Below are 19,418 nucleotides of genomic sequence, written 5' to 3'. Positions count from 1 at the left end.
TCATCCCTTCCCTTGGGCTGCCCAGGGAGGTGGTGGAGTTATCATCACTAGAGGTGTTTAGGAAGAGACTTGATGGGGTGCTTGGTGCCATGGTTTAGTTGATCAGATGGTGTTGGGTGATAGGTTGGACTCGATGATCTCAAAGGTCTTTTCCAGCCTGGTTAATTCTATTCTGTTCTGTTCTATTCTACTCTACTCTGCTCTATTCCACTCTACTCTACTCTACTCTATTCTGAAGGGAAACTTTGTGAAATAATAGAGACATCTGGGAAAGGTTAACACACAGGGCCAAACCTGTAAGAATATAGAGAGGAGAGAGCAGACTCCTCTTCAGAAGGGAGACCACTGAGACACCAGAGACAAGAGGAGGAAGAGATAAATTGAGGACTGAGAAGATGCCTCAGAAAAATCCTAACCCCTCTGCACAGAGCCTGGAGCTCTGGCTGGAAACTCAGCAAGAACAAGCACCCTCTTCATGCAGAGACCATCACTGACACCAAGGGAGCAGGGAGGGAGAAACAGGGCTGTGGAAGACAAGAGAGGAATTCACAGCACAGCCTAATGGCTGCTATTAACCACCACCACTGGAGTATCCCCAGAGAGACACTACAACAAGAGAAGACAGCCAAAGGATGACAACTTCTCACTCTTAAGAGGGTGCAAGGCACTTCCTGGATGGCAGCAATAATGACTTGATTTTCTTTTCACAGAGTTTGTGCTAAACACCTCTTAGAGGAGTAGCTCAGCTCAAAAAACCTCCCAGCTCAGCTTCTTCCTATGGGGAGAAGCTGAAACAAAAAAGATCCAGAGAACTGGCAGCTACTCAAGGATGAGCTGAACACACCTCAGCCAGCTCAGACACATCCACAGGCAGCACCTACCAACAGCCACCAGTGTTTATGTTTGTAGAGGCATCACTGTGAGCCTCACAGCCCCTCCCACCCACCCTCAGAGCATCTCTCTGGCCACCCATGGGCTCCACCATGTATTTGCTTTTGCACAAGGACCTGCAAAACAAACCTGTGATCTGGGCTGGGCAGAGCCAGAGCAAGGTAACCATGTGCACTCATGACACAGACCATCAGGGTGGAAAAAAACCCCAGAGCAAGCCACAACAAAGCTGGTATCACATGGTTCCATTTCTCTGTGGAGATTAAAACACAGAGAGAGTCAATGTCACAGAGTCCCAGAGTCCATCCAGTTGGAAGAGACCTCCAGGATCACCCAGTCCAACCTTCAAACCAGTCTAGGGTCAATCCTAAACTGTGTCCCTAAGTGCCAGGTCCACACACTGCTTTAACACCTCCAGGGCTGGCGACTACACTACTGCCCTGGGCAGACCATTCCCATGTTTGAGAACCCTCTCTGTGAACAAATATTTCCAAGCATCCAGCCTGAACCTCCCCTGGCTCAGCTTGTAACCATTTCCTGTGGTCCTGTCACTTGGCACCAAGGAGAAGAGACTGCCCCCTCCTCACTCCAGCCTCCTTTCAGGGAGTTGTAGAGTGATGAGGTCTCCCCTCAACCTTCTCTTCTCCAGACTGAACAAACCCCAGCTCCCTCAGCTGCTCCTCTTAGGCCATGTACTCCAGGCCCTTCCTTCATCACTTAAACCAAAGCACCTCCTCCTGACCCAAGGCCACCTTGCCCCAGACATTAAAAGGGGCATTAATTGGGAGTGACCACGTGCCAGGGTCATGCCACCCTCCAGCCCAGCCCCAGCTAAGAGCTCTTGGCTGCTCCTCACACAGCTCCAAGCAGGTGTTAGCTGCTGCTTCAGAACAATGCCTTCCAAAAAACACATTATCCCCTCTTCAGCACAGCACCAGCCCAGATTTAATGGAACAATAAACAGCAGCACCTCTGGCCAGGCTTCTTGTTTATGGACTTCAGAGAACTAGTGCTGGCTGCCTATGTGCAGACCCCTGGGACTGGGAAATTAACACTGGGAGCTGTTTTCTTTGCTGTGCCCCTTGCTGGTAACACAAACTCTGGCAGAGGATAACTGACAAAAAGTTTGTCACTGGGGAGCTTAGGCAAAAGACCAGAAAAATCACAAAACCATTTTGGTTGGAAAAATATCTTTAAGATCAAGTCCAACGCTTAACCCAGCACTGGTGGTCACCACTAAACCACATCCCCCAGAACCCCATCTCCATGGCTTTGAAACCTCTCCAGGGATGGGGACTCCACCACTGCTCAGAGCAGCCTGGGCCAGGCCGTGACAACCTTGCCCTTTTTGGGGAAGAAATTATTCCTCATGCTCAACCTAAACCTCCCCTGGTGGAAGTTGAGGCCCCTTCTTCTTGTCCTATGGCTTGTTCCTTGGAAGAAATGGACTCACACCTGGCTCCAGCCTCCTTTCAGGAAGTTGTAGAGGGCCAGCAGATCTTCCTTCAGGCTGAACCAGTTCCCCCAGGTGCTCCTCAAAAGATCTGTGCTCTAGATCCTTCACCAGCTACACTGCCCTGAAAGAGCACCTCAAAGCACTTGGCAGCTGGAAGCTGTAAGAACTGCTGCAGACCCCAGACCCTGCAGCCCTCCTGAAAAGGCTGAACTTTAATCTCCTGCCGCCCCAGGCAAGATTCCTACCCTCCAGCTCTAGGTCCCTCAGCCTATTCACATCAAACCTTAAGAGAAGCAGCTGGAAACCCCCTCACCCTGCGATTTCCAGCCCAGTGACGGCCTCACCAGGCTGGAGCCCAGGTCTTTTACTGCCAAATCATGGAATCATTAAGGTTGGAAAAGACCTCCAGGGCCATCGAGTCCAACCATCAACCCCACAGCACCACGCCCACCAAACGGGGCCCTATGGGGCCATGCCGACACGGCTTTTGAAGCCCTCCAGGGATGGTGACTCCACCGTCTGCCTGGGCAGCCTGTTCCAGCGCCTGACCACTCTTGCTGGAGAGAAATTTTCCCCTAATATCCAATCCAAACCTCCCCCGGTGCAACCTATGCGGAGCAACTTTGACACCCTCGGGCCCCGGAAGCGAAGGGCCGGGCGGGGCTCACCGCCTCGCTCCTGCCCAGCCTCCCAGGAGAGGACAGTTTATCGCGTTCCAATTAAATCCACCGTTCACCACAGCGCCAGGAGCCTCCCCCGCTCCCGCCCGGCCCCGCCGCGCACCCCCCCGGCCCCGGCAGCCCCGCGGGTCCCGGCAGGGAGGCGCAGCGCCCCAGGCAGCGGCCCGCGGCTCTCCCCGGCTCGCGGGGCAGGCCGGACGCGCCCCGGGCCCCCGCGCCCCGCTGGCGGCTCCCGCAGCCCCGGCGGGCCCTCACCTGGCGGCACCGCGCACCGGGGGCACCGCTCCGGCAGCGCACGGGCCCGGGCGGAAACGGGGCCCGGGCGTTCCGCGCCCGAACGTTCCGCCCCCACCGGCCCGGCCTGCCCCCTGCTTAACGGTGATTTGGCACCGGAGCGCCCGCCGGGCGCGGGGCTCGCCGGGCTGCGGGGCGGACCAGGAGTGGTCTGCACCCACGGCACGTTCTGGGGGAGACAGACATCCCCGGGGCACATGGACATCCCCCGGGACACACGGACACCCCGTGGACACACAGACACTTCATGGACATACAGGCACCTCATGGATGCATAGATATCCCCGTGGAGACACAGACACCTCATGGATGCACAGACACCCCATGGACACACAGACACCTCATGGATGCATAGATATCCCCATGGAGACACAGACACCTCATGGATGCACAGACACCCCATGGACACACATACACCTCATGGATGCATAGACATCCCCATGGACACACAGACACCTCATGGATGCACAGACACCTCATGGATGCATAGACACCCCATGGACACATAGACTCCCCATGGATGCACAGACATCCCCATGGACACACAGACACCTCATGGATGCACAGACACCTCATGGATGCATAGATACCCCATGTACACACAGACACGTCATGGATGCACAGACATCCCCATGTACACACAGACACGTCATGGATGCACAGACATCCCCATGGACACACAGACTCCCCATGGATGCACAGACATCCCCATGGACACACAGACTCCCCATGGATGCACAGACATCCCCATGGACACACAGATGACAGCCCAGGGAGGCACAGGCGTTAGACATTGCCGTGGTGGCACATGGTGGCCGGGCTGGAGCTCCCAGCCACGGCAGCACCGTTTCCCCAGGGCCAATGGCTGCGTTCAGCCCCCTGGGCCAGGCGGAACCAAAACCCCACACCGGACTCAGGCAGGGCTTGGCAGGAGCAGGACAGGGGCCGCATCACAGAGCAGCCGGGTGACGCTGACCCCACCGCGGCACCGAGCGGAAACCCAGCCCAGTTGGGTATTTTCCGTCGGTCCTGCTGCAGATTTGCATTCACTGCTGCAGCAATGGGGGCCCTGCAGGACGTGCCCGGGGCCTGGGGCAGCCAGACCCTCTTTCGGGTGGCTCGGTGGCAATACCTGGTGCTCGACGTCACCCATGGGTGAGGGGCACTAGGGATCAGCTGTGGTGGGATGGGGCAGGGCCCTGCAAACTTAGTGACGGGATGCTGCTGGCCCATCCGCCTCATGGGCAACGGGGCAGCCCCTTGGATGGAGAGGTGTGGCCCTTCTGCCATGGAATCCACCATGTGCCAGTCCTCCTCCAGTGGCACGTGTCCTGGGCTGTCCCCTCCCAAGCCTGCAGCCTGCCCCTCTACCAGAGCCTTGTTTATGTGGCTGTGCGCAGCAGAGCGTGAAGCAGGGCGGCCGGGGGGACCCCCACCCACCTCCCTCAGGTGTTTTTCCACCCGGGGGCCGGCGGCCGGCAGCCCAGTGAGGCGCAGCGGGGCTGGGAGCGGAAACGGGGACAGGAGCCCAGCCTCAGGCACACATCAGCCCTGCACCAGCTGCCCGGCATGGTGCACAGCACCCCGTTGTACGGCTCCTCATGGCACAGATCTCCTTTGCACGGCTTCTCATGGCACAGCTCCTCATGGCTCAGCTCTCCGTTGCATGACTCCTTCCCCACTGTATGCCTCACCATTGCGCAGCTCCTGTTACACATCATACCTGTTCCAGTGCCTCAGCACCCTCATGGGGAAGAATTTCTTCCTAATGTCTAATCTAAACCCATCTTCTTCCAGTTTGAAGCCATCACCCCTCACCCTGCCACGCAGCCTTCATACCAAGTCCCTCTTCAGCTCTCCTGACGGCCCCTTCAAATACTCAAAGGCTGCTCTAAGGTCTGCCTGGAGCCCTCTCTTCTCCAGGCTGAGCAATCCCAACTCTCTCAGCCTGTCCTCACAGCAGAGATGCTTCAGCCCTGGGATCATCTTTGTGGCCCTCCTCTGGACCTGTTCCAACAGTTTCATAACTTACTTGTGTTGGGGGCTCCGGAGCCTGACATGATGTTGCAGATGGGGGTTCACAAGAGCAGAATAGAGGGGGAGAACCCCCTCCCTCGACCTGCTGCCCCTGCTCCTTATTTGGAAGGAGCTGCACAACAGCTTTGCACTTCCACATGAGGGTGGTGAGGCACTGGAACAGGTTGCCTAGAGAAGTTGTGGAGGCTCCAGCCCTGGAAGTGTTGAAAGCCAGGTTGGACCTTGAGAAACCTGGTCTAGCAGAAGGTATCCCTGTCCATGGCAAGGGGCTTGGAACTAGACGATCTTTAAGGTCCCTTCCAAACCACTCCATGATTCCCACTGCACGCCTGCACTGCACATCTCATTTCACAGCCCTCTCCCCATTTCATGTCTCCCTACCACACACCTCCCCATGGCACAACATCGCCCTGCTGTGGGACTCCCCCACACCCAGCAGCTCCTGGCTAGCCTCCAGCACCCACAGACACCCATCACCCCACCAAAGGGTTCAGCAGGCCCCATGCCCACATGCTGTCCTGAAGATGTGCCCAGCTCCTGCCACCACCCACCCCAGCCCTGCCACTGCCCTGCCACTGCTGCTTTCATTCTACTTTTTGCACTTGCCATCTGTCACCAGCCTGCCCTGGCCCCTGCAGGCTGCAGGATTAATCCCCCCGAGGGGTGCAGGGGTGTGTGTCCAAAGGGGGGTCCCTGACAGCAGGGTGTCATCATCTGTGCAGTGGTCCAGTCATGACGTGCACAGGATGGGGACAAGGCTGTGACAGGGACCAGGAAAGATGCTCCTCCTCCTCTGCAACCCCTCCAGGTTGTGCAGAGACCCCCAGCTGGGGGGGGGTGGTGGTGGTGACAGGACCATAGTTCCCCCATGACCATGGCAGGTTGCTGGGCCAGCTGGCTGCATGCACAGCAGATGTCCACCCCAAGTCACCCGTCCCCTAGCACCTGGTGGCACCAGCCATCTGGAGGGGGCCACAGCCCTGGAGTTGATCCTCAGCCCTGGCCACAAGCTGGGCCCAGCCACCACCATCCATCCTGGGGGCTACCAGGGTTACATGCTGCTCCCCAGGGCTGGGACAGAGGGAACTGGTGGTGACAAACTAGCCCTGGCCATCACTAGCACTGGGAGCGTGGGGTATGGCAGTGCCAGCTCACCTTATGCCAACCTTTGGTGGCTGGGGAGGGCCACGTCGCGCCCAGCTCCGATCTCTGTATCAGGGTGACAGGGACACTGCATCAAGGAGGGGTCAGTCCAGATGTGCCATCACAGCTGGGAGCATACCACCCAGTGCCTGCAGCAGCCAACCACCCCATTATCCAGGTGCACCACAGCCCTGCCTGCCCACAGACCCCCTAACCCCAGGCTCACAGGGCTGCTGCAATGGTTCCCAGGGTGCTGGGATGCCCCCAGGCTAGCACCATGGCTTCTCACCTCCTTCCCAGCTATGTGTGTACCCCACAGCTCTTGCCAGCAGGAGGGTTTTCCATTTGCTCCCCCCCACCACGGCCTTAGGCAGCTCACTGATTAATTATGGATCCAGCAGAAAGCTTTTATTACATTAGAGCTTACTTGTGGCAACATCCGTATTTATTAAGGGGGGGAAAAAAAAGGGAAAGTAATTACTAGGCTGGTGTAAACACCACAAACACCCCTGGGTTACTGAGAGCTTGATGCTCGTGGTGAGGCACCACAGCTCCCCGACAGCTCCAACCCAGCGCTTTGTGGTGGGGTGGCACGGGGTGGCATGGGGGCACTGAGGGCTGCTGCCACGGCGCTGCTTGGGGTGAGGATGGAAGGAAAATGTCTTTACTGAAAGACTGATCAGGCATTGGAGCAGGCTGCCAAGGGAGGTGGTGGAGACACCACCCCAGAAGTATTTAAACAAGGTTTGGATATGGTGTTTGGGGACATGGTAGTAGCTTAGCGGTAGTGGTGGGGCTGTGAGCTCTGGGTGAGCAGTTGGGCTCCACGATCTCAGAATCACTACCAGCCTCAACAGTTTTGGGATCCTACAGAAGTGGGAGTCCATCCATCCCTGCTGAGACACCCTAAGCCTGTAGGCACCATGTCCCTAACCTCATCCTGCTCCAGCCCAAGGTAGGACAGAGCCAGAGCCCATGCTGGGGTCCCCAGCCACAGCCAAGGAGGGAGTTGTAAACAAGGTGGAGTGAAATGTTTGATCTCCATCCATCTGCCAGCTCCTAATCTCCCACCCGCAGCCCTCCTGCCTCATTGCCTCCCAGCATCCACACCCCCCCACCCCAACACCCCCCCGCCTCATAGTCTGCTCCCTGCTGGCCAGCCAGGGAGGGTCAGAGCCAGGGCTGCTGGCCGTGCCCCCTGCCACACGCCGGGTGGCATCATCGGCACAACGAGAGGCCATATGGTGGCAGAAACCGGATTAAGCGTCCCCGGTTCGGGGTTTAACCCCCGCGCTGCCGCTGCAGTGGTGGGAGGGCACCATCCAGGGCACAAAGCCCCACTGCCACCCCCTCCTGTGCCCGCATCACACCTGGCATCAGCATCCGCCGCTCGCACCGGGGTGGCTGGGGATGGCTCTGTCCCCAGGGGTTTGCAGGGGACACGATTGCCGTGGGGACTCCCCGGGGACAGGAGCAGCTCGGAGACGCTCGGCGTGAAGTGGAGCTGTAAGTGCCTCCTGCGTCACGTGGCGAGGATAAGTGCAAAATGGCCCTATTATGATAATTGCTCCAAATTATGATTGATGGAGATTAGCTGCTTATTTGAGGAAATGGCAGGCACACGTGTGACACGGGCGGGCCAGGGGATGGGGACACGGGGACGCGGGCAGAGGGGCATGCCGGGATGGCTCCCAGGGCTCCTCGGAACGCGTGGATCGTCACCACCATCCCGGGAGCTGCTGCATCCCCAGCTGCTGGCTCTCAAGATGACAATGGGCCACTGAGTGCTGCCTGGCAGGAGTCTTGGACAGGGCTGGTGTGACCCACACGTGGCCCCATCCAGCCCCATGGAAGGCTCCTGGTGTCTCCTGCCAACCCCACTAAAGACCTCCCCAGCTAGGAGGTAAACCTGTAGAACAGTGATGGTGAACTGGTCTCTGTGTGCCAGCACCTTGATCGGTGGTGCCAGTGCTCTGTCCCACCAGCCTGTGCCACAGGGCTGGGACGAGGGCAATGGGGCAGCCCCAGCACCTCTGCAGCTCCCAAGAAACGTGGCTCTTGATGAATTACTCACTCTGGGTGAAGCCAAGTAGGCTGCTGGGCTGGCTCAGGGCTGGCAGTCTGTCCCCTGCCTCCTGCCTGGTTCTTCCTGCCAATGTCCCTCAGCCTCGGGAGCCTTCCTGGGACACCAGTGCTGGGAGCACTGGGACTGCTGTGGATGCTCGGATCCCACTACCACCTGTCCCTTCACTAAAACACTGAGAGCAGGAATTTGAGGCAGGAAAGCTGGAGAGGCAGGGACGGTTGCAACGGTGATGGCTGGCCTGGATGGAGCCATGGCACCATTGCACCAGGATTTTGGCACGGAGCAGGAACACTGTGTCGCACGAGGCCAAGGTGGCCATGCAGAGTGACACATGGCTGGGGGGCACCCCAAAACCACCCACCCATCACCAGAAGTCCCTCCTCCACTCTCCCCTTCCCAATTTCCCGGACCCCCCTCCGCCACAGACGGATGCTGGGTAAGAGGTGTGTCTGTGGGAGCTGTGCTTGCCACACAGCATCGCCGAGCTGGCTTCCATTGGCACTTGCCAAAGCCAGGATGGGCTCTTCTGGCTGAGCTGGGGGCACGAGCGGAGACAGATGAGGTCGAGCCTCCATGCGGTGCCAGCGCTGTGGCCAGGTGTTCTCTCCAGGGGATGAGGACGTCACCCAGCTGGCCACGGTGAAGGGAAGATCCCTGGCCACCGGGCATGGCGAAGCCAGCGCCTCTCTTCCCCATTTTCCCCTTTCTCTCCCCCCCGTTTGGCTCTTGGCAGCGGAGCCGCAGTGGCGGCTGGGGCGCGCGGTGCCGGGGAAGGGCTTGCCAAGCATCGGCAGCCCCCCGCAGCCCCCCGTCCCCTCGTGCCAAGGCTGGTGGCTGGCAGAAGGGCTGCCTGCGCCTGGCAGGGCTCCGTCAGCTGCGGGAGGATCCCTGTGCCGCGCTTGCTGCCAATTTCCCAGCGAGCTGGCACCACAGGCGGCTCCGGAGACACCGGCGGAGAAGGCTGGGGAGGACGGATTGTGAAAGGGAGAGAGGAAAAAAAAACAACTAATAATGGACACATGCCATCGCTGGAGCGACGAGGCTGCCAGGACGCCAGCAGGCAGCGCGGGGCCAAAACCCGCCGGCGGCGGAGAGGAGGGTCTGGCAGCCCATCCCGGCGTGGGCTGCATGGGAGACGGGCAGCACGGCGGAGGCACGGCGGGGCCGAGGCAGGACGGGGAGCAGACGGTGGAGCCGGCGAGGAGTGAGGTATTTGCCTTCGTTTCAAAGGCTGTGTGCCTGCATGTGTCTACTGCCAGGGCGCCTCAGCCCAGCCCAGCTGGCTCAGCCCTGCGCAGGCTGCCCGGGGCCTCCCCGGCTGTCCCAGCGCTCTCCTGCCTGTGGCCTGTCCCGTGGCACTACCAGTTCTTTGTTGGCTCTGGCATGGGCAGGCGAGAGCCTCGGGTGCCCGCCGGGCTCGGCCGGTGGCCACAAAGAGAGATTTGCAATCTCCTGGCCACGCAGGCAGGGGCCAGCGAGGGAGGTTTGGCTTTGTCTGGTTGGGCTTTGTCTGCCGGCAGCGGCGGTGCCGGGAGCTGCCGGAGTGGCCGCGGTGGAGCAGGGAGAGTGTGAGCCAAAGTCCTGCTGGCTGGCACACAGGAACCATTCCCTGCTCCCAAACTGGGGCTACCACAGGGATGGGGGGAGAAGGAGAGGGTGGGTAGAGAGCCTTCTGCACCCAGCAGCACTCTGAGGAGAAGGGAAGAGGAGAATGCAGGATCTGGGTAGCTTATGCTCCCGTGGCCACAAGCTGCACGATGCAGGAGTGATAGCCATGGGGTGCTGGCTGCAGGGGCTGTGGGTGAGTGCCATGTGGGGGTTAGGGGTGCACGTTGGGACCTCTGGGCACGGGTCAGAACCTTGGTCTGGCAGCACAGATGCTGCCATGCTCAGGTCTGAGTTTCTGAGTTGGTGAGTGTGCTGCCGGCCCTGTGGTGCAGGAGCAGTGTCAGAGCCGGCAGCAGATGCTGGTGTGCTGCAAACACCGTGGCTTCACAGCTGCACCAGCACCCACGTGCAGACAAAGGGCTCCAACTGGGCCCCCAAGTGCCAAACCAGGCTGGAGGGAACAAAGTTGCTGGCAATGCTGAGCCCTTGCACTGCCCTGACTCTTGCACACCTGAAGGACCTGCAGCACCTCTGTGCCCAGGGATGTCCTTTCTGCACTAACACCACCAGGACCTCAGGGTCCCTGAACCCAGCACCCATTGCCTGTGGGAGCAGGGACAGTCCTGGTGATGCTGCAGCATCCAGCTTTGAGGGCACCAGCATCTCTCTGGGAGATATGTGGAGTGAGGCAAGAGAAGACATCCTGTCCCATCCCATCCCATCCCATCCCATCCCATCCCACGCTCAAACATCACTGGCCAGGCTGATCCATGCCAAGCTCCCCCACAGCCACCCCATACATTGTTATTCCAAGCTGGAGGAGCAGCTGTACCTGTTTCTGCATTGGATATTGGGATTAAATGCAGCACCTTACTTGTTATGGACAGACTATGCTGCAACTGCATCAAAGCATCCCATGGGGAAGGATCAGAAAAGGTCCCTTCAGCAGCTGGAGGGATCTTCGATCTCATCCAACCCCCCTGGGACCACCATTCACAGGAGGGTGAAGCCTGATTACCTGCCCCGTGCTGCCTGTGGCAGGGCTGGAGCGGGTCAGGAACGCACCCCCATGCCACGGGATGCTCCCCCCATCTCCCCCTCTCCCTCGTTTTCCTCCATATTTCACAGTTCCTGCTTCCTGCACAAGGCAGGGGTCTCCAGGGACTCCAGCCAGATGTTCTCTGCAGCACACCACATTGCTTTCCTAATGAAATATTCATGGAGCCTCTCCGCCTCTTGCCATGAAAGCCTTCTGCAGCTCCCAGCCCTGGAAACGCTGCGCAGGCAGCATTCCTGCAAAGCCACCCACCCGGGGCCCCCTGCTTCCCGCTCGGCCCCTTTGCACCGCTCCTCCTTCCTCTTCCTCTTCACCCCCCGCCCCTCCGCCTTGGAGAGAAGGCATCTCCAGGAGCCACGTGCTGGGGACACTGGTGTGACCTCCTGGCTGCCACCCACCCCAAGGCAGTGCCTGGGACGGATGATGGGTGAGTGCAGGGGGCACGGAGGGGTGTCCCCCACCCCCTGCCAAAGCCACCCCGGGGGACGGCAGAGCCAGCGGTGCCCATGTGCCAGCACGCCCCCGGTGGTGCCGCCGCCGGCTCGCAGCCAGCCCTCAGCATTAGGGATGCTGTGCACTATAATCCAATTAGGTTGTTTATGCAAACAATCAGGTTTTATGTTTTGGTAAAAAGCTTAAATAACCTTAATCAAAGTGAAAGACCTGAAATTACCACCGGAGGGGGCAGGGCTTTGTGGGGTGGCAGGCAGGACACCCTGCCCAGCTTGTGACACCCCTCCTGGATCGTGACACCGTGCCTGGATTGTGACACTGCCCAGTTTGTGACACCCTGCCCAGCTTGTGACACCCTTGTCTGGCTCCTGAGACTCTTGCCTGCATCATGTCACTCTGCCCAGATTGTGACACCTTGCCCAGATCGTTACATCCTACCTGGATCGTGACACCCTGCCCAACTCGTGACACCCTGCTTGGATCGTGATGGCCTGCCTGGATTGTGACACCCTGCACAGCTCCTGACACCCTGCTTGGCTTGTGACACCCTGCCCAGCTCATGACAACCTGCCCAGATTGTGACAGCCTTCATGGCTTCTGTCACCCTACCCAGCTTGTGGCACCCTGCACTCTGCCCTGCTCACACCACTCTGCCCAGCTCATGCCACCCTGTCCAACTCACACCCAACATATCCTGGGGTGCCTAGCACCAAGGGCCATGTGGAAGATGCTTTGCTCCAGCCCAACATTGCTGCCAGAGGTTCCTGGTGCCCTTCAGCACCATGCCCTGCAAGCTCCCGCCTGGCCCTATGAGCAGGAGAGCTGGGCGTCAGGGTCCCTTTGCCCACAGCCACCCACTCAGCAAGGCCATGGGGGCCTAGCACATCTTCCTCCCTGTTGCCCAGAGATGATCCACTGAAACTCCAGAAGCATTCATCAGCCAGAGCAATAACCCAGGGAGGGCAGGATGGGTGAGGGGTGGCCATGGGTGGGCAGCAGGAGGACACTGCTGTGCCAGCTGGGGATGAGTGAACGTGTCTGTGCCCCACAGCCACCTCCTGGGGATTCCTTCTTTGGGTGCTGAGCTTCTCGAGACCTTTTCCCACCACTGTCCTGTAAGTGCCCATGAATGCAGGAACATGCCTCTGCACTGAGATGTGACATCAGGCTGGCGGCCTGCAGGAGGTGCCAGCCAGCAAACCGAACCAGCATCCTGCCACCATCCCACCTCATGTCACCACCCCAGCACTGGAAGACAATACCCTGCAGCTCCAGCTTGGACGAGGCGGCACAAGGGGACCGTGCCACGCTCTCCCTGCGCCTGCCCGGGGACAGGCAGGGCGAGCAGGGGAGCGGGGCTGCGCCCACCGGCACTGCCTCCCGCACCCCCTCCCACCCCCCGAATTTCTGGCTGAGCGATAAGCTATGCAGGGAGGGTAGGAATAAAACATGTTCTGCAGAACAAATGATGTTAATTTGCTGAGAGGCTCTGAAGCCGAGTATTAGCGAAATGCCTTGAGGGAGAGAGCGGCAGCTGTGCTGGAATTAATGGCAACGTGCCGAATTAGCACCGCTATGCATCATAGTCAGGGGGAAAAATTACCGGAGAGAGGGGGGAAAACAGCCCCCTCCGCCTGCCAGCCCTGGCCCTGGGGCACGCTGCCAAGTGGAGCCGGCCACACCAGGTCCCTGGTGCCCGTGGGATGCCCTCCACACAGCCTTGCCCGGGCACACGATGAGGAGGCTGCTTGTTCGGGGCTCGGCTTCCCTCTGAGATGCTCAGCATTCCTCTGGGATGTCCAATGCTGCCCCAGGGTGTTAAGCATCCCTCTGGCACATCTGACATCGTTCCAGGATGATCAGCATCCATCTGGTATGTCCAGCACTGCTCCAGGGTGCTCAGCATCCCTCTGAGATGCTCAATATGATTCCAGGGTTCTCAACATCTCTCTGGGATGTCCAATGCTGCCTCAGGATGTTCAGTATCTTTTTGGGATATCTGCCACTGCCCCAGGGTGCTCAGTATCCCTCTGGGATATCTGACACAGGTCCAGGATGGTCAGCATCCCTCTGGGATATCTGACACAGGTCCAGGATGGTCAGCATCCCTCTGGGATATCTGACACAGGTCCAGGATGGTCAGCATCCCTCTGGGATATCTGACACAGTTCCAGGATGATCAACATCCCTTTGGGATGTCCAGCACAGGATGCTCACCAATACCTCTGAGATGCTCAGTATGGCTCCAGGGTCCATCCACCTGAGATGTCCAATGTTGGTCCAGGGTGCTCAACATCATTCCGGGATTATCCACACGGCATCAGGGTACTTAGCATCCCTCTAGGACATCTGACACTGCTCCAGGGTGCTTAGCATCCCTCTGGGTTGTCCAACACCCTTCCAGGCTGCTCACCATACCTCTGGGATGTCTGATGTTGCTCCAGAGTACTCAGCAACCCTCTGGGATGTCCAACATCCCTCCAGTGTGTTCAGCATCCCTCTGGGATGCTTTATATCCCTCCAGGGTGCTCAGCATCCCTCTGGACCAAACAACTCCATTGCATCCCAGCCCACTCCAAGGATCCATGTGCTCCAGCAGCTGCATCCCTGCTGCTTACCCTACTCCTTCTCCTCCTTGGGGCTCTTCACCTTCAGGTCTATTTACTCCTTCTATTTATCCCCAGTGGTTGAGCTCCTGAGGTCTGCAGATCCTCATTGATTTCTAGCAGTGCAGCTCAGGGCTCCGCAGCCTCCTCCGGTGCATCTGTCTTCTTTCCCCGCCGCCTCCCTCCCTCCATGGCATGCCACGGCTACCAGGAGCACGCTGCAGAGTGTCCATTACCTCCTAATGGATGCTTCCAGTAAAATCCACGCCTCTGATGAATATTTAACACCAACATCCATCTCTGCTGCCTGGGGGGTGGGGGTTCACTTTGGCTGGTTCCACTGCTGCTGCCAGGTTAGGACCACAGAGCGGGTTGTGGCCATGGTGTTGCTGGGTCTCAGGAGGAACTGGGGTTAGACTTTGTGTGGTGGAACCCGAGCCCATGGAGACAACAGTGAGCAGGTAGCCCGCTGGAAAGTGGGGCTGGTGACACCCTGAGATGTTCCTCCACGAATTCTTCATCATCTTCCTTCATCATTCCAGCTTATGGCCATTCATCCCCAGCTCAAAACTCTTTTTCCACTCCAAACACCTCCCCACGCAAAACATCTCCCCACTCAAAACACCTCCTCACTCAAAACACCTCCTCACTCAAAACATCTCCCCACTCAAAACACCTCCTCACTCAAAACACCTCCTCACTCAAAACATCTCCCCACTCAAAACACCTCTTCACTCAAAACATCTCCCCACTCAAAACACCTCGTCACTCAAAACATCTCCCCACTCAAAACACCTTCCCACTCAAAACACCTCCCCACTCAAAACACCTTCCCACTCAAAACACCTCCCCACTCAAAACACCTCTCCATGCAAAACACATCCCCACTCAAAACATCTCCCCATTTGCCTGGTCCCCTTCAACCTTTTCTCCTGCTTTTCCCCCTTCAGATTCCAAACCTGTTGGTGCCATCTCCATCAAGGGATGAGGCCATGCCAGATGGAGCAGCATCCAGCCTGGCCCTGGATGCCACCGTGCCATGCAGCCCTGTTGTGGGACAGTCTTGGAGGGGAGCCTCGTACCCGGCTGTGCTGTGGGACTCATGATGCGGTGGATGTGGATGTGCCTCTGGGCTGGTCCCTGCTGGGATGCACCAACTGCTGGGCACTAAACCTGCTGGGACGTTGCAATAGGAACTGGACCCCTGGGCCCTGTCACTGTGCTGTGGCTGTCAGGTTTCAGCATTCCCAAGGAGCGTGTCCTGGCAAAGGAGAAGGTTTATCCACCTGCAGGTTTATCTAACTGAAGACCTGAAAACATGGAGCTTCACCACACACACTCAGGTGCTGTTGGCTGCCTCAAGGCCAGGATTTGGCCAAGGGGGGGCTGAAACATGCTCCCAGCCATGCTCTGGACCCTGGGAGCATTTTGCTGCTGGTGGCATCACTCAGGAGAACCTCCATGGATGCACCAAGTGATGTGCCAGCATCTGGGGCACCGTCAGTCCTCAAGATGCTCCAGAGTGGCTACCTCATCGGCACCCCAAACTGGGAGCTGTGGGTGCACAGGGCTTTGCTCCACAGCACGGGGCCATCCCATCCCTCCATCCCTGGGCTGGGAAATCCTGTAACCTGCCTGGTTTTGGAAGAGGATGAGGATGCTGTGGGGTGATGCTGCTGCTGCAGGGTGCTGTGGGTGCTACGGGTGCCCAGGCACGGGCAGGGTGCCGGGGGCTGCCGGTCACTGCCAGGTTACATCTGCCAGGGCATGCAAGAGTGACTCCAGATGCATTAGAAGTGCCGTGCTCCAATTTCAATTTCATCGTCTCACAATCATTTTCAGGCTCCTCTTAGTGCCACATTAACGAAGCCTGCTCGTTTGAATGCATAATTAGCCCAAGCATTCTACCTCGCTAATTTCGAAGCAGGAGCAAGGGGGGAGGGGGGAGGGGGACGGCAAGGGAAGAGGAGGGGGGGGTTGGAATTTGCATATTAATTTAGCAGAGGGAGAGAAAAACTGTTTACCACTTGCTTCTTGCTGTTGATCACAGCGGACTTAACTCTTTCCCCGGGTGCCATCTGGAGCTGCAGAGCCAAGCGCCCGGCCGGCACGTGGGACGGGACACAAAGGTTACACCGCAGCAATTAAACCCTCCCCGTGGCACCCGCGGCCATCCGGACCACCCTGGCTGCCTGTGCTACTGGGAGCAAACTGCAGAGGCTGGGGGTTGCACCTCCTAGGAGCACCAGGCAGGCAGAAGGTAGTTGAAGTGAAGGCACAAGCTCCAAGGTGCACCCCAACCCTCCCTCCCCATGTGCTCCTGGGGTGAGAAGTGCCATTGTCACCCGAAATAGAATGTAGGGGTTCCATCCTGGGTCGGTACCTGCCATTGTGGATCTGTCACCACTGTCCTGAGTCTGTCCCTGCCATCCTGGATCTAACCCCATCCTCTTGATTCTGCCCCCTCCATCCTGGACCTGTCCCTGCTATCTTTGGCAAAGCTGGCACAATGCCAAGCTCAGGGACATCCAACCAGAATCCACATGCCATGGATCCATGCAAAGAGCCTCCGGTCACCCTCAGAATGTCCTCTCCAAGGTGACAGCTCTGACCCCTCACCCCCCTTTGCTTCTCAGCATCACCCACCCATAACTTGATGTTGGATGCTCACACGTACCGCATCTGACAGCCCTTTGCAGCAGGGTGTGCATGGGCTGCCCCTGCACCCACACAGCACCCATGGGTTGGGGTGGGCAGCCTGGCTGAGCACTGCCAACTCACTACACCCCCTCCCCACCACCATCTCCCTTTGTTTGGGAGTCTGGGGGCATCCTGAGCTGAGGCTGGAAGTAATTTGTCTGTCTCCTGCAGCGGGGCTGTCAGCTCGCATCTGTGAACCAGTTCCGTTTGCAGTGCCTTTAAAAACATCTCAGGTCTGGCAGGTAGTTTAAAAAAAAATAAATAAAACAAACACCCTAAAAATGAGGAGAAAAAAACAACAACAGAAAAGCACCAAAAAGTCCTGGGCAATGGGATGATGTAAATGTTTTGGGGCTCATCACGTCTGCATCCCCAGTCCAGCCGAACTGGATCTGAGAGTGGTCACGGGTGTGATGAGCCCTGTGTTAACCTTTAGACCCCCATCCTCACCTCACCCAGGCTCCCAAAAACACTTAATCCCCCCAAAACAGCCCCCTGCACTGACCATCCATCTCATCTCGCTGGCCTGGAGCCATCCCAGCACATCCCAGCAATTTGGGGAAGACCCTCCTTCACTAGCATCCCACTCTAGTTCCTGCATCCCCAACCGGGATTTATCCCCAGGGGTTGATCCTCCTGTGTGATGCCAGATCTTGGAGCCACGTGGTTGAGGGACACTGGGAGTGTGGGTTTGGGGGGTTTGTGGTGCGTGGGGCCGGCTCACAAAGGGTTAACAGTTGATTACAGCCTTTGTCTCTGCATCAGTGTACATAATGCGCCCCGCATTTGCATACTGCAGTGTGCGCTCAATTAAAATGAACTTTTAATTTCTTCTAAGTAAATTACTTCTTCCCGGTACGTGACGTGCACAAATGTCAGAATAATGGGAGAGCCTTAATGAGCTGGGAATGAGGGGAGGGGAGAGCTGGGGACCCCAGCCCCTCCGGGCTGTTCTGCTGCCTGTGGTGTCCCTGTCAGGGGAAAGGATGGAGCCTGCCGCCTGCTGCCTCTCCTGCTGGAGCCTGGGCCATCCCTGCTGGCAGTGTGTTCCCACTTCCTCCCCGACATCCTGGCCACGTCCCTGCCAGCGACCAGCCTGTCTGGGTCTTACCCACATCCCAGCATCCACAGATGTGTGGGGACATAGGGACATTGGAGCATCTCTGTGAAGGGATAAACTGTTTGGGTCCTCCCCACATCCACTGCTGTGTGGGGACACAGAGACATCAGAGCATCCTGGCAAAGGGCTGAACTGCCTGCATCCATGGATGTGTGGGGACACGGGGACGTTGGGGCATGTCTGTGAGAGGCTGAGCTCTCTGGGTCCTCCCCACACCCCAGCGTTCATGGATGTGTGGGGACAAAGGAACATCAGAGCATCCTGGCATGAGACTAAGGTCCTGTCTGCACCCTGGCGTCCACAGATGAGTAGGGACACGGGAACACCAGCATCTCAGCGAGGGGCTGAGCAGTCTGGGTCCTGTCTGCACCCAGCATCCTTGGCTGTGTGGGGACACAGGGACAACGAGGGGCTGAGCCCCTTCACATCCATGTCCATCTCTCACCATCCCAAAGAGTCTCCGCTGGGGCATCTTCTGCTCAGAGTGCCCCACGCCACCCCTGGGAGCTCCACGGCCCTCTCTACCCTCCCCAGAGGAGCTCAGGGACGGAGCTGGGGGCCATGGAAGCCCACCCCCGACCTTCCCAGCTGCCTGCCAGCGGGAGCTGGGGCTGGTGGCGTGTCCGCGGGGGCCAGATGGCAAGCGAGATTACTGGAATTTGATTTTCAGATAAATCACAAACCTGGATGAGCGAGTGCTGCTCCAGATGCATTATCCCTAATCCCCTGGAAGGGAACCTTTTGGAGGAGACGGTCCCTGTGCCAGCTTGGCAGCAGCTGGGTAATCCCGGCCGGCGGCACGACCCCAAACAGCCCAAGGGGGGGCGGGGAGCGGCTGCTCCCTGGCCACACCACTGTGTGTCACCCGTGCCCGCCACGACCCACATTTGGACCCGCCAAACCCAACTGGCAGCAGATGGGGCCAGATGGAGTCACACCAGGAGCACATGAGCCCATGCCCACGGTGCCCACGTTGGGCTGTCATGCCCACTCAGCTCAGTGCTATGGGAGGAGGCCATTGGGATGTGGGGGGATGTTGCCGGGCTCTCCCCACCCCACTTCTCCCCACCCAGAGCATCCTCACACTGCTCAGTGCTCCCAGTGAGAGGGCCACAGAAAGCCCCCCTTCACCCACCCCCACCATGCCCAGCCTGTCAGTACCAACAGCACTACTCAGTCAAGTCCTAGAGGCACCTCTGCTCATTGCCCTGATTAACTGGGATGTGGGAATGATGCCCAGACTGCAGACCAGCCCTGGTGAAGAAGCTGAGGAAAAGGAGAGAAGGG

General features: G+C 58.4%; 1 protein-coding gene across 1 annotated transcript in view; it reads right to left on the bottom strand.

Moving 5' to 3' along the window:
• The window catches only part of ACSF3 (acyl-CoA synthetase family member 3), a 44,108-nt gene extending 40,779 nt beyond the window's left edge, over positions 1-3,329 (bottom strand). The window contains exon 1 of the mRNA XM_054170311.1: positions 3,283-3,329. The gene's annotated coding sequence lies outside the window, so the exon portion shown is untranslated. The remainder of the gene's footprint in view (positions 1-3,282) is intronic.
• Positions 3,330-19,418: the final 16,089 nt, after the last annotated feature.

The sequence above is a fragment of the Dryobates pubescens genome, chromosome 19 (genome assembly GCF_014839835.1).
Source record: "Dryobates pubescens isolate bDryPub1 chromosome 19, bDryPub1.pri, whole genome shotgun sequence".
Classification (NCBI taxonomy): domain Eukaryota; kingdom Metazoa; phylum Chordata; class Aves; order Piciformes; family Picidae; genus Dryobates; species Dryobates pubescens.
This window is presented reverse-complemented; position numbering and strand designations above follow the sequence as displayed.